Consider the following 13,763-nt stretch of genomic DNA (forward strand, 5'->3'; position numbering starts at 1 on the left):
GCTTATCTGCGTATTTCCTAACCTGCCTCCCCAGATCTACTGTTTTGGAGATAACTGTATGTAAATGTTAGCTAGAATAGATCAGTGTCATTTTCACTCGCAAGGGAGATGATAGAGGAATAAATTCATTGTTCATAAGACCTCTGTTTGCACTCATATGAGCTGCTACACCCACTCAGATCCTCCACTCTTTCACGTAGTAGTCATGTTTCTTCAGCTGTAAGACTGAGCTATTCAGAATTGTTCAAGATGTCTTGAAATTTGATTTATGTGCAAATGTTGTTTGAATGAATAACTTTCCATTCTCATGAGGCATGACTATTATCCACATGTATGATCAGCAAGACATTTCCTTTGGTTTCACTACAGGGATGGCTCTCTTTGCCTTGTGCATCTTGCTAGCTGTGCAGCTCTAAGGCAGCATTCTCCCACTGAACAAGTTTGACCAACTTACACAGTGTGCCTACTGAGACTGCCTAATAGCAGCTTCCTTCTGCATTTGTTTTCATCTGATTTGTTCAACTACCCTCTCTATATTACTTGTTGGAGTTTGCAAGTCTTTTCCAGAAGCTTTTAATTTTAAGCAGCTGGAAGTGAAAGAAAGGTTTCTCTGGAAAATGTGTTTATCCCTCTTTCTTCATACTGAAAAGTACTGTTTCCCTTTCATTTCCCTTTCTTTTCCCATCCAAGATTTTATCAGTTATTTTCTGTTGTGGTTTAATCTGGCAAGCAGCTGAAAACTACACAGCTTTTTGCTCACGCCCTCACCTCCCAGTGTGATTTTTTCCCAGTGGGTAGAACTCATAGGTTGAGATTAAAACTATTTACTAAGACAGAAAAGAAAGAGAGAAATAACAGTAATGATAATAATAGATTATATAGGCAGACCTATATACAAGGGATGCTCTGAAAGCACTGCCTCCTGTCTCATTGTGTTGATCCATGATGCCAGGCAGATTTTGTGGTATGACAGTAGAGACTGAACCTTCCCATCAATATTCTGTTACGTTTTGTTGCTGTGTGACAGATGGCAGCAGAGGGGCAGTCTGACAGAACTGTGTCTGACATGGAAGTGCATGTGGAGCAAAAGGCTGGAATTGAATCTCTCCATGTAGAAGAAATGGCACCCAGTGACATTTATTGATTTTTGCTGAACATTTCTGGAGACCAAACAGTGGACGTGAGCACAGTGAGGTGGTGGGTGTGCATTTCAGTGTTGGAAGTAATAACAGTGGGTCACCTCCACTGGCACAGGTTTCTACAAGCGCTGCACATGGGCTGTTTGTTGCTGGTAAGAATGCACAGCCAATGGTAGGGACTATGTTGAAAAATCAAGATTTGTAGCTGATAATTCACTTTATATTTGTACACTTTATAACTCTGAGTTGAACTAAAGTGTTTGATAAGAATTATTTTTATATATAAACTTGAGCCATTTCATGCTATGAAGCTGTGACTGTATGCTCAACATATTCTTTATCTTCATTCAATGCTCTAATTGAAAGTATTACACTTTGTTTTTTCAGGCAGCACGTGCATGGGGAAAAGCAATTATTGTGCTGAGAACTCAGATTTTGGCAGGTCAGAACAGACATTGCACTCATTCCTGGGCTTCTCACAGACGAGATCTTGATGCCTGCATTAGCTTCTGTGCTGTATTCATTCTTAACACTTATATAGAAAATCAGTTATTCCTTAATATTTACACAGGATTTTAAAAGTGCTTTGGGAACCACTTTTGAATCCTTTAATCTATTCTATTGTGATCCATGATAATTCCAGCAGGAAAACAGTATCTTTTAAAATAACAGAGAACTCGATCTTAGATGAATTGCTCTGAGTATTCCTGGCTAGAATGATGATGCACTAATTTGGTCCATTCTACCTGTTTCTGCTGATGGAATAAATGATTTTGAAGGGAAAATTATCAAAAGTATATTTATCTTCAGTAATTTTTTGGAGTTCATTTTTTGCTATGCCTTCCATCAGGGACTTCCATAAATTGAACCTATACATACTACATTATTTCAGAATCCAGAAAATAAATTCTAAATGATGCATTTCATTAATAAATAAATAAGTAAATAAATAATAGTTCTACCGAGTCTCCTTAACTCTTTGCTTTTAGTTGTTGCTTACCCTCCTTGATCCAAGTGAGAGCAATAACATAATGTTTATTTTTCCCAGATCTGATCACAAAGCCTAGAATAGTAGCAGTGATAAAACTGAGTCATTGTGTAGTTTTTGCCTTTCATAAATGACAGTTACCACAAAAATTGATAATTTATTTCTCCTGTGAATTGAGAACCCATAAAGTAAGCAGTGTTATTCTCTTAGTAATGTTGTTTTTGTGGGTTTTTTCCACTGTCAAAGCAAACTAAAAGTCATCTTTTGTCAGATTTCTGCTTCTGTCTTTTACCTTGTATGTTGAAAGCACAGCAAAATGGCACTGTATTGAGCTGTAGTGTTCCATCATCTCCATTTGCAGACAATTTTGAAGGCTGTGATGAGGCTGCAACTGAAATCTGTGTTGAAGAGCTGAGAGGAGAATTCAGCTTCATCTAAGGAAGGCTGCATGTCTGTGTAGTTGAATGTACTTAGCTGGATATGGCTATGGTGTTTGTGAGCACAAGTCAAGAATGCCCATCTCCAGTAGATTGCATTGCATTAATTAATGCATACATTATGCACACATCTAATGTTGCTTTGTAGAGTCATGTGTTTCCTAGCACATTAAGTTGTTCTTAGAAATTCATTTGCAATGTATAGTAATTGGCTGCCTTTTCTTCCTGGTCCTTGGTGAAATGCAAAATTGCATTCAGAACATCATTTTGTTAAGCCTCTGTTTTTTGGCTAAGTGGATGCCAGAAGTAGGCAAGAACAGTAAGGGTTGAAATATATGGCCCTGATTCTAGAGGTGTACTTTGATAACCTAAAAAGAAACCAGTATTTATGTTTGTAGAGATTTGCTTCATTCAGGCGCTGATATGGCTTTCCTGAGTTGCATTTCATTACTCAGCCACAGTAGTATTGCAATCACTTTTAAATTGATTTGGTGAGGAATCACTTCATCACTTCACTACTGAAGTGGCATCACTTCAGTAACAGGCTCCTGTTCAGCTGATAAAAAGTGAACCCAGAATGACTCATTCTTTCACATCTGCTTAGTGCTGTAGGATTTCTTGCAAAACTATTTCAAATGATAAAAACAAAACAAAACTGAAAAAAACACCACTATACTTAAAGAAACAATAGTAAGAACTAACAGCTATGTGATAAAGAATTGTTGGAAAACATTCCTGAGCTTATGGTAAGCAATCAAGATGGGTAAGTTTACCCCTAAGCCACCAACTCTTCAGCACAGCAGTGAATAAACTCATGTCAGCTGTATGTGCAAACGAAACTGCCAGTTAAGAAATGCTGTATGTATTCCTCATATAGTTTTGATGTTTTCAGTTATCATCGTTTTGTTCCTTAAAATGCAGGCACATAAAATTTGGTTTGCATCTGTTTCTTGTGCTGCCAAAATTATACAATACTCATCTTTTGCAATTAGAATTTTTATTATTTCCTCCGTTCCTATGCAGTTTATTCCTTCTCAAGTATATCCAGCATGAAGACAAAACAAAACAATACAAAAAAACCCCAAACAACATCAACAAAGTGAATTTTACAGGAATTTCCATCTCATCCTTCACACTAAGCTGGCTAACCCTCCCTACAAGACAGAGCTGAAGGCTCAGACTACCCTCATTATTTTCACCATCACCAGGGACAGGCTGGAAGAACAGCTGTTGGCTGAGGAACAGTTTCCTGACTTGGAAAAACTTAAGGTAAAAAATAATATATTTTGATCTTTCTGTTGCTCCTGAAATTTTAATATGCCTGTTTGTGACTGGTGTACAGTAATTATTAGTAACCCACACATTAAAGAGATTTTAAGGGTCGGACACTGTAAACTGTAAACTGTTTCTATAGATTTGCTCAAATTGGTGCTTTCAGAGAGCTGTGCTCGACCTAAAGCTCTGCTAGAAATTAAATTCATTGTGATGTTGTTCCCACATTTCTTTCTACTGCTCAGTTTGCTCTGTGCATTGCCTTTAATTTACAGTACAGGATTAAAACCTTCTGCAGTGCTTTGTGCTTCAATGATCTTGAGCCAATAAGTGCAAATAAATTTCATGCCAGTCCATAAGAGGATATGATGGCACTGTTAAGACCTGGGGCACTTGGTTAATAAATCATAATTTATTCCTGCAATGATGCAGTTCTGTGGTTGTTGCAGTCATAACAAATACACAGCCATTTATGAGCAGTAATACTTGAATAAATGATTATAAGGGGGACATTGAGCAGACTGATCTATGAGCTAAAAAATAAAAAATATACCTACAGATATGAAATGAATAACAAGAATGCTTCCTATTTCTCTAACATATTTGTCCATTTAACTCGTGCACTTTACAAACTTTACCAGCAAAAATTCACTGCATCTCTTTGCTGTTTCATGCAATGGCAAGCTACTACAGGGAGTTTAATCACCCTTAGAGTAATGATTGAGACCATGATGTGAAAACATCTGGCTATTTTTCTCTCCATCAGCATGTTATTCCACATGGGTCTGTATGCTTAGCACACCTCTGTCATTTAGGATTTTGGTGTGAAGGTCAGACCGGGGAAATCCTAAGGAGACCAGTCAAGCTATTGCTCTTTTATAGGGCCTGTACAGCAGGGCAGACTACAGCCATTCTTCCTCACCCTGCCTGTTGCCAAAGTGGAGTTCTTCAACCTAGAGCTACTCTTGATTTTTTCAGCTGACACACAAATTACTGTCTGTCATCTCTGGTAAGATCCCAATCCTTTTGAATGGTCTGAAAAAGAAAGTTAGGAAAGAGCTGAAGTTCTACGCTGTGCTGACTGTGCTCTCCTTGACAATGACCTTGACATTCTTGCTTTGGTGTCCCAGAAGCTCTCTCCTACAGAAGTTAAATTAAATCAACAGATGTAATTAAATGGAAAATGCAGCTCACAAATGCTACAAAACAGTATTTTTAATGCTATATTTTATTGTTAAATGTCCTTCTCTGCTAGTTGGTGCTGGCGAAGCAGAAGAATCCCTTTGAAATCAAGCTCAAGCAGCTTGAGAACAACCTGCTGCTCAGTCTGTCAGCTGCCTAGAGCATTTTTGTAGATGACGGTGAACTTCTTACAGAGAAATTGGAATCAACTGGAGGAGAAATACAGTGCAAGGTAATAATTGCTGAACTGATTTTAACAACCTGAATTCACCTGCAATATGGGTATTATGAATTATTTTTTAGTAAAATATTCCTATGAGACAGAAGCAGACAAATTCCTGTCTGTCCAGCAAGTTCTGTCCACCCACATCTTCATGGCTTCTTATTTATGGTAAGGAATTGTCACATAATCATTTTTTTTCCCTTTTGAGCCATCTCTTTACTTCATTAGAATAGTCCAGACAGTATCAGCCCCATCTACCAATACTCACTGAAATTACACTCTCTTGATTTGGTTTCACAGTGCAAGAAATAAAGCGCTGGGCCTCCAGCAGTGAAATCCAATGTATTGATTATTATTTGTACCAGATGATTAGGGTGACAATACTGTGAGTCTGAAAAAGGACAACCCCATGTGACCTCTTGTTGGCTTACAACACAGTACTCCATACAGGTGACTCATTGCTGGCTGCCTCCATTCTGATGAAGCTTTATGTCTGTGTTTCTCAAGCTTACCTGCCTTTTTTACTGCCATCCTGCAGGGTCAGAGAGGAGGAGTTGTCAGGTGAACAATCCATAATGGCAAATCTTCTGACCTACTAATGCTATGAGAAAGGACTCAAAATTATTGGCTTTTTTGAGTGAGGGGAAACACCTGCTGAGTTAAATAAGGCAGAAGAAGAGTACCGCTGTTTGCAGCACTTGCTCCTGGATTGCTGAAAGTTTCCTCAAAAGCTTCTTGGCAGAAGTAGTTCAACCCCCAGAGCCTCATTTTTTTGACAGCTTTGGACATCTCTCCTTAGAAGCCTACATTCATAAACAAATTGATTATCTTGCATGCAGGAAAGCAAACAAAATTCTGGAATATATGCAATTAAAGTCAGAAAACAAACAGAAGAAACCCTATTATACACAAAAAATATCTTTATTGACATGCATTTGGTCCATGTGCAAGAACCATTTCAGTTGTTAGAGTTTCACAGCTTATTTCTACAAAGACTAAAAATTTCCATCAAAATAATACTGAATCTATCCCTCTATCACTGTAAAAAAAAAACTCGTCAATAAAGTAACACAGAAATAGCAAGTTTCCCAAAGGTTTGTGACAGCTTGCAGTTGGAAGGGGGCCTAGAAAGATGACATGGGCGGGTGTGCACAACTTGTACTTCTGCCTTTCAAGACATAAAATAGATACTTAAAGATAATTAGATGGAATTCAGAAATGTTTTCTTTTTTTGGTCAGGCATTTTAAAATGATTAGTAGCCAAGTTTATGTAAATTATCTCCAGTGTTCAAGCTTTATATTTTTGCTTGTTTATGTTCCCCGAATCTAAACAAAAATGAGTGCTGATATCAGTCAGCTCATTTTAAAATTTAGGAGAATTTAGAATTCAGCACATAAATGAACAGCAATTCTATATTCTGCAAAAATCTATGACTGTCAGGTTGAGTTTGATTTTCAAGGTGATTTTAACAGTAAAGGCAAGTTCAGTTGTGTGTGTGTGAAAAAAAAAATGGTTTTGGAAAAATCTGTCAAAATCTTTTCTAACAAATATTTCTGAATGCCATCCTCTCTGCAATAGATTTCAAACCAGTGTTTTAATGCAGCCTTAAACCAAGATGTAAATTCTTGTGTCAGAGATTCAGAAAAAGCAGTCATAAGTGTCCCTGTTGGTCTGAGCTCCCTACTTAGTGAAACTCTGAGTGCTGAGTACTTTAAGGCTGAAGTGGCTCTGAACTAAGTCTGATGGCCTTTTTCAATTTTGTACACTGACAAGCTTCTTCTAAGAAATAAAGAGGTAGAAGTACTTGAATTGGATTTCCTTTTTTGATTCAGAGTTGAATGCACTTACCAGAATCCTGTTGACTTCCTAAGTACTCAGTCATGAAGTGCCTTTAGATTAGATTGTGAGAATTGCTTTTTAGTTCTAAATCATTTTTTTATGTTATTTCTGGAGACATGCTACAACTAGACTATCTCAGATAAAGTCATAAATTCCATAGGAATTTGTGGTGGGAATAGCGATGCTTTCAAAGAGTTGTCATTGCTTTTTGAACGTATTTTTCCTCAGCCATTGTTTATTGTGAGAAAATCCTGTTATACTATAATTTTTCCAGTCTCCTAGAAAGATATTACTGATCTCTGTACTTCTTATTACTATATTATGTGTTCCAGACAAGGTTTCTACATTGGTACATCTTAATATTTAAGAATGAGGAGATGGTGTAGTAATACGGGCAAAAATCAACACTATAATTTGTCCAGTCTCCTAGAAGGATATTGCTGATCTTCATACTGCTTCTTACTATATTATATGCTCCACACAAGGTTTCTACATTGGTACATCATAATATTTAACAACAAGGAAACAGCATAGCAATACAGGCAAAAATCAATACTAGAAATAATAGTATTTGTGGATGTGTGGTTTAGTAATTTAAAGTACACTCTGAATCCTTTGCAATTGGCTAAATCAGACCTTTTTTATGTATTCCTGAAGGTATCAATATTTGTTTTTCCTTCTCATTCTTTGCACAGAAAGAAAACTTTCCTGTGTAGCCTATTCTTACAGTGAACCTGCTTTAGGAGGGGCTTGGACACTAGATGATCTCCACAGGTCCCTTCCAACCCCTAAGATTCTGTGATTCTGTGAAAGTTTCTCATCTGCATTTTTGCCCTTGATATGCTTCTAGGCTATGGCAGTGCTGGATGCATTCAAGGGGTTAGATAGAGATAATGAAGTATCCACCTAGGGGGGGAAATGTGAGTGGACTCAAAAATGTCCAAAATGGAAGCACAAAAGCTTCAATGGGGGATACTAATCCGATCTTACCTCAGTTACTTCCTAGCTGTACTGTTTTAAGCTTCTGGTCCTAAATGGTGGTCTCATAGGCCTGATCCTTCCCACCACAGCATTACTGTTCTTATCCAAGATATGTGGAAGGCAAAGGAATGGACATACAAAAAAGCAGTCCAACCACTCCTTTGTTTTTCCTTCCATTTCTGGGCTTGGATACATTTGATGACATGTAGATCTAGGTAAGCTTCTTATTTGCTTTTAATGCAAGGATCATGCAAGCATACTTAACTAAACAAAACAAAAAGAGAGCTCCCAAGTGAAATGAACCATACAGAGTCATATATGTAAGTATACCAATATATGATATTTATATATATGCTTGTATATATGTACCCATATATGCGTATGTATGAGTGTATTTTTACTAAATAGATCAAAGCCCTCTAGAACAATCTGTCATTAAAACAGAGTACACGTTACCATAGAAAAGTTGGCCAGGGTTTATTTTCAGCAGAAGATTCAAGTTCTGAATTTCTTCCACCCCCACCATATTCATTGGAAATTGGGTGGATGAAAAGTGTAAGGCCATAAGTGCTACAGTGTGAAGAAATGTTTAGACTGAGCATTCCTCTGCTTGGCATAATGCAGGTTTCCTTTGTACTGTTTTCTACCTTTTGACTAGATGAGGGCCAGAGGGCAATTTTCTCCATGCTCATGTAATCTTGTGCCCCCTGTGACTAAATAATGGTCATTATACAAACTATACTCAATTGTATAGAGTTCTGCCGCTTTATACTTAGGATTACTATTCCCTACAGACAATAGTGAGAATACCAGGTTAATATAGCTGTGACCTCACTGTGCTCAATTTAAACTCAGGCCTCACAAGGTGAGAGACTTGTGCATTTACCCACTGAACCAATCAGTTAAAAAACTGATGTGATATCTACCACATGTTGCTCCCTTTTTTATAAGGGAATTGCTCTGTACCCCCTGTTAGAGTTTCTAAAGCTCAGTAACAATGCTGAGCATCTATCAAAATGTCAAAAGGTTCATTATCTTAAAACCAAGGGAACAGATTTCTGCAGGCTTTTTCTAATACCAGCAATAAGGCCACTGTTGAGAGCTTGCAATTTTGCTTGTTGAAATTCTAAGGGTTTAGTGAAGTGCTTCAGAAGAAGTAATATGCACTGCACAAGTGATAGTGAAATTAATGGGGGCATTATCATTCTTTTTCCTTTCTGCTCTGCTAATTTTCCTATCTCCTCCCCTTCTGTCATTCATTCTCCCCCAATTATTTCTTTTACAGGTAAAAAGCTTCCAGTATAGCCTCCAGAATATTTCATATCTCTTTAGGACAAGGGCAAGAGATGGTTGCGGAGGAGGACTTGACAAAGCTGCCATGTATGGACTGGGCTTCTTCTACAAGTGAGTGTTAAATGGCTTCTCTGAAGGCAACTGTCTACTCAGTTGGAGAGATGTTCCCAGATTACAAACAAAATATGCAGAAGGTTACAGCAAAACTTTTAAACAAAAAAAAGCTAATAATCTTGTTCTTTCTTCGCTTTCTATTGCAACAGGATAAACATTATATTAATAGATTGTATGCTATGTTTTTCTTAACGTTATCTTTGTCGTCCCAAGAGGACCAGGAGAGAGAACACAGAAAGCCTCTGGGAAGTAGGTAGGGCTGTTCTCAGGAATATGCTTTCCACATAATTAGGAACTATAGTTCCATTCAATAGACTGTGATGGAGACCTTAATAGGTCTGACTTGCTCTTGGAAAGCTATGTAATTACTGTTGGAGAACTGCTCATCCAAGATAGCAACAACAGCTCTGGTCAGCTCTGGAGCACTGCAGATTCTGTGGCAGACAAAAACCCCATGCAATGCCCAAGCAAACCAAAACTCCTGGTATAATGACAGGGTTGACAGGAGCCTCCAGACATCCCTTCTACCCCTAGCCATTCTATGATTCTGAGAATCCCTCTCCCTAAAGTAATATCCCTTTGTCCAGAAATCATAGGAGAAATGCATGTCCTGTCCTTGATATTTAGAAGAGGATTACAGGTGATTTTTCCTCATCTGGATTTAAACTCAGCAATACATATTGTCTGTTCACCAAGTTGTCAGCAGTAAATAAGGAAATGGACTGGCCTCTGGGTTGATTACCGAGGTCACAGGGATAAGCAGGGAATAAACTCATCTCTTTGCATAGATGGATGTAACCTGTATGGATGTAATGAAGGTGCCACTAGGCCACTGCCACGGCATGTGGCATGAAAGTCTCTTTCTATCCCTTCATTCCTTTTTCCACATGTCAAGGGGTAATTCAGGAACGGCTCTTGTTATTAGGTGATGCAGTAGCCATAAAGCAAGAATGATATTCCTACTTTTTAGCTGGTGTGTGTGGAGTTATAATTCCCCTTCCACTGCATGGAGAGAGAAGATGGGGCATTCACTTCCTTGCACAGAAGTGAGAAGTCAGAGAGAACTGTATGGCTGAGCTCCAATTTGATTAAATTAATTTGTTAAATTATTAGTACTGTAAAAAACGTTGTTGATTGTGGGCTAGTAAATGGGTGTAACTCACATATCTCGATTTTAAATCTTGATATTTCCATCATTTCCCAGCAGGTGGTTTGGAGACTCTTGCTTTACTTTTATAAGCAACTTCTCCTATATATTCTTTGCATTATCAACTTATTTAATAATAAAATGATGCTTTGAGTTAAGTACCTTAACTTTGTTCTTCTTTGCAAACTCACAAAAACGATGTCATAAGGGTAGCAAACGTATTTGTCACCTGACAATAAACCGATTGGTTTTTTTCCAGCAGAATATTCATGCAGCAGCTAAGTGGCTGGGAAGCTTGGAAAAACTCCTTGATACAGTGAAGAAAATCACTCTGATTTCCATATCTTCATTAGTGTTGAACCATCTCCAGCCCCAGTAGAGCACACCGTTCGTTCTTCAAGGAATACTTGAAATCTGGATTAAAATTACCAGAGGAACTCCGACAAGGACGCTAGCTAATCTATACGCTGCCCTCTGCAGTTTTGACCGGGTAAAAGCAAGATGGACGTTTTTCATCCATGTTTTGTTTACTTTACCTGTGGGGAGAATTGATGGTGTTGATGACTAATGTGTGACAGACCAGAACATTGGGGTCTTTTTGCTGGCTTCTGTTTCTAAAGTAAATGGCAGTCATGGGATGCTATCATCTTCCATGAGTCTCCTCCATGTTTTCCATTCATACTGGGGGGAAAGTTGCGTTAATAGTACATACATACATGCATACACATTATTAAATATCTAGTCATGAATGTGCATGTCTATGTTTACAAAAATAGAAAAAAAGTGTATTTATTGTACTCACCTGGGTACAATAAATTTCATAAGACCAGTGGTGGTCTTATGAAAACACTTGGCCATGCACTTCCATTTGATCGTGCCTGCTAACTTTGCTTAGCTCTTAATTATTGCTGAGCTAGACCATATCCATGCTCACACAAAGTGAATTTATGCATCCAGATATTTTGGCATTGCTTCAGTACCCTGTATATGAATTCTTGTAGCTAGGTGTAAAGAAGGGAATATATGAGCAAGGATTACATACTGCTCCCTGTTCTGTCTTAAGCTATTTTCCCGTGTGAGCTCTGCTTGATAGAGGGAAGAAATAGGTGAAGGAAGAGGAAGGAATATATCCCTGTATGGTCTCTGCTGTCTTCCTTCCAAGACCCTGGTCCACCTTACTCTGAGGATCTTGTAGACAGATCTTCCCATCTGATGCAAGTCAGCCATGGAGGTGCTGGAGTAGCAAGTTTCAAGTCAGCAAATCATACCATGATAAAAGCAAACAAAACTATTTATTTTAGTCATCTAGTAAAGTATTCAGGATTCTTAAGACAGTGGTCATGGATCCAAGCCTGTCAGATTTCAAGAAGCATTTGGACAGCATGCTAGGAAATACGTGATGAATTTGGGGTGGTCACACGTGGAGCCAAGTGATGAATCCCATTATTCTTGTCCATCCTTCCAACCCTGGAAATTCGATAATACTATTAATATGTCTTTAAGTGTATGTAAGATACATAAAAGCAGGGCTTGGATGCAAGCAGAGTAGAAGTTGCTTCTAAAGGAAACTGTCAAGCAATACCTAGAAAAGCAGAGCTGTGCACTAAAGAAGCTTCAGTTATGGCAGTATGAGAACAGCTATGGCTTTGTGACTAAACAGACAATGTCTGCTGTGATGTTTTTCCTTTATATATATATATATATATATATATATATATATAACTTACTATAGTAATGCTTTTAATGTAAATCTGAAAGAAAAGGTTAGACAAAATTTTTAATAAAAACAATCCATATGCATCATTGTCCGACTTCAGGCTATTTTCAGTTCAAGAAATATACATGCATGTGTTTTAATTAGCTTATTTCTAAGCTCGGTACTTTTGGAAACACTCCTTCTCCTTCCTTCCCCTCCCCTTATTTTGAGCTACAGGTGTTTGAAACTTACCGCAAATTCCTGTGAAGACATTATACTTAACACATCTTTTGTCAAGGTATTTTAATTCTTTGGAGGAAAAAACAGTATTGAGAAAATCGAACTACACCTTACCTAGGTGGAATAAATTTTATGTTTCTACTTAAACTACTTAAACGAAACTTTAAGTTCTACTTAAACTCCCCCCATTTATTACTTTCAGTTGTTCAATAGATGTAATTCATAAGGGACACTTGTAAATAAGAAGGCGACCATCAACAACTTTGCTTCTGGGAAATACTGCCCCAAATAATGCACCATTGTTGCTCAGCTTTGTTTCTCTCTCTTCTGAACCCCAGACCTATGCATGCTCCCTTTCAACAGCTGAGGCAGGCACAGCTATTGATAACACTTCCAGCTGTTAAGTGGATAAATGTATTCCTTTTTTTTTTTTCCTTTGGCAGGATACCCTTGAACTGCGTGGCAAAGAACAGGGGTTTTAAGAGCATCCTTTTCTCTCTTTGTTATTTTCACACTTGTGTTGCCATCAGGCTCTTTTAGCCTTCCAGGCTGCCAACAAAAAGATTCCCATTCAATAGTAGAGATCTCACTGTTTTCATCAGAGTCCCCTGCAACTGTTTAGACAATCAAAGAGAGGTCAGACACTGTGGTCAGGTAAGCACACGCCAAGGTTAGTTTGTCTCAGTCAGCTGTTCCTACTGAATAATGGGGACACAGTTTTTCTCTGAAGCAGTTATTTAAATATCTGGCATTATGAGGTTCTGCTGCTGAGCATGAAAATAAACCAGATCAAAGCTTCTTTCTTATGTTTTTTCCTAGTGGTGGGTGCCTGAACTTTATAATATAGGTCAAACCAGTTCCACATCAATAGCTAAGGGGGAAAAAAATGCCCTTCATTATGTTAACAAAAACAGTGGTTTACATGTGCATATATGCCAAATTCATTAGGCAGGTAATGAAGCATTTGCACAAATGTAATTACATAGAGCAATTCTGACAGTTCATAACACTGCATTAATAATCACTACAATTAGTTCTGATGATGGAAGCAATTTACAGCACGTCACATGTATAAATAATGGTGCATTTCCTGCATGTGTCATAATTATGTATTAAGGATGCCACCTTGTTGTGACTTTCTCAGTAATGTTCCCCTTGAGTCGAAGTTAAGGGTAGATGAGTGATTTTATTTCTGAGCTACAGCACATTTT

The 13,763-nt window shown here is 37.9% G+C and overlaps 1 long non-coding RNA gene across 1 annotated transcript; it reads left to right on the forward strand.

Moving 5' to 3' along the window:
• Positions 1-3,523: 3,523 nt before the first annotated feature.
• Positions 3,524-9,545, forward strand: LOC107309146. Its single transcript, XR_001553093.2, has 3 exons — positions 3,524-3,833; positions 5,092-5,250; positions 9,348-9,545. It is a non-coding gene; the product is annotated as an uncharacterized LOC107309146 (long non-coding RNA).
• Positions 9,546-13,763: the final 4,218 nt, after the last annotated feature.

This window comes from Coturnix japonica, chromosome 2, assembly GCF_001577835.2.
Source record: "Coturnix japonica isolate 7356 chromosome 2, Coturnix japonica 2.1, whole genome shotgun sequence".
Taxonomy (NCBI): Eukaryota; Metazoa; Chordata; class Aves; order Galliformes; family Phasianidae; genus Coturnix; species Coturnix japonica.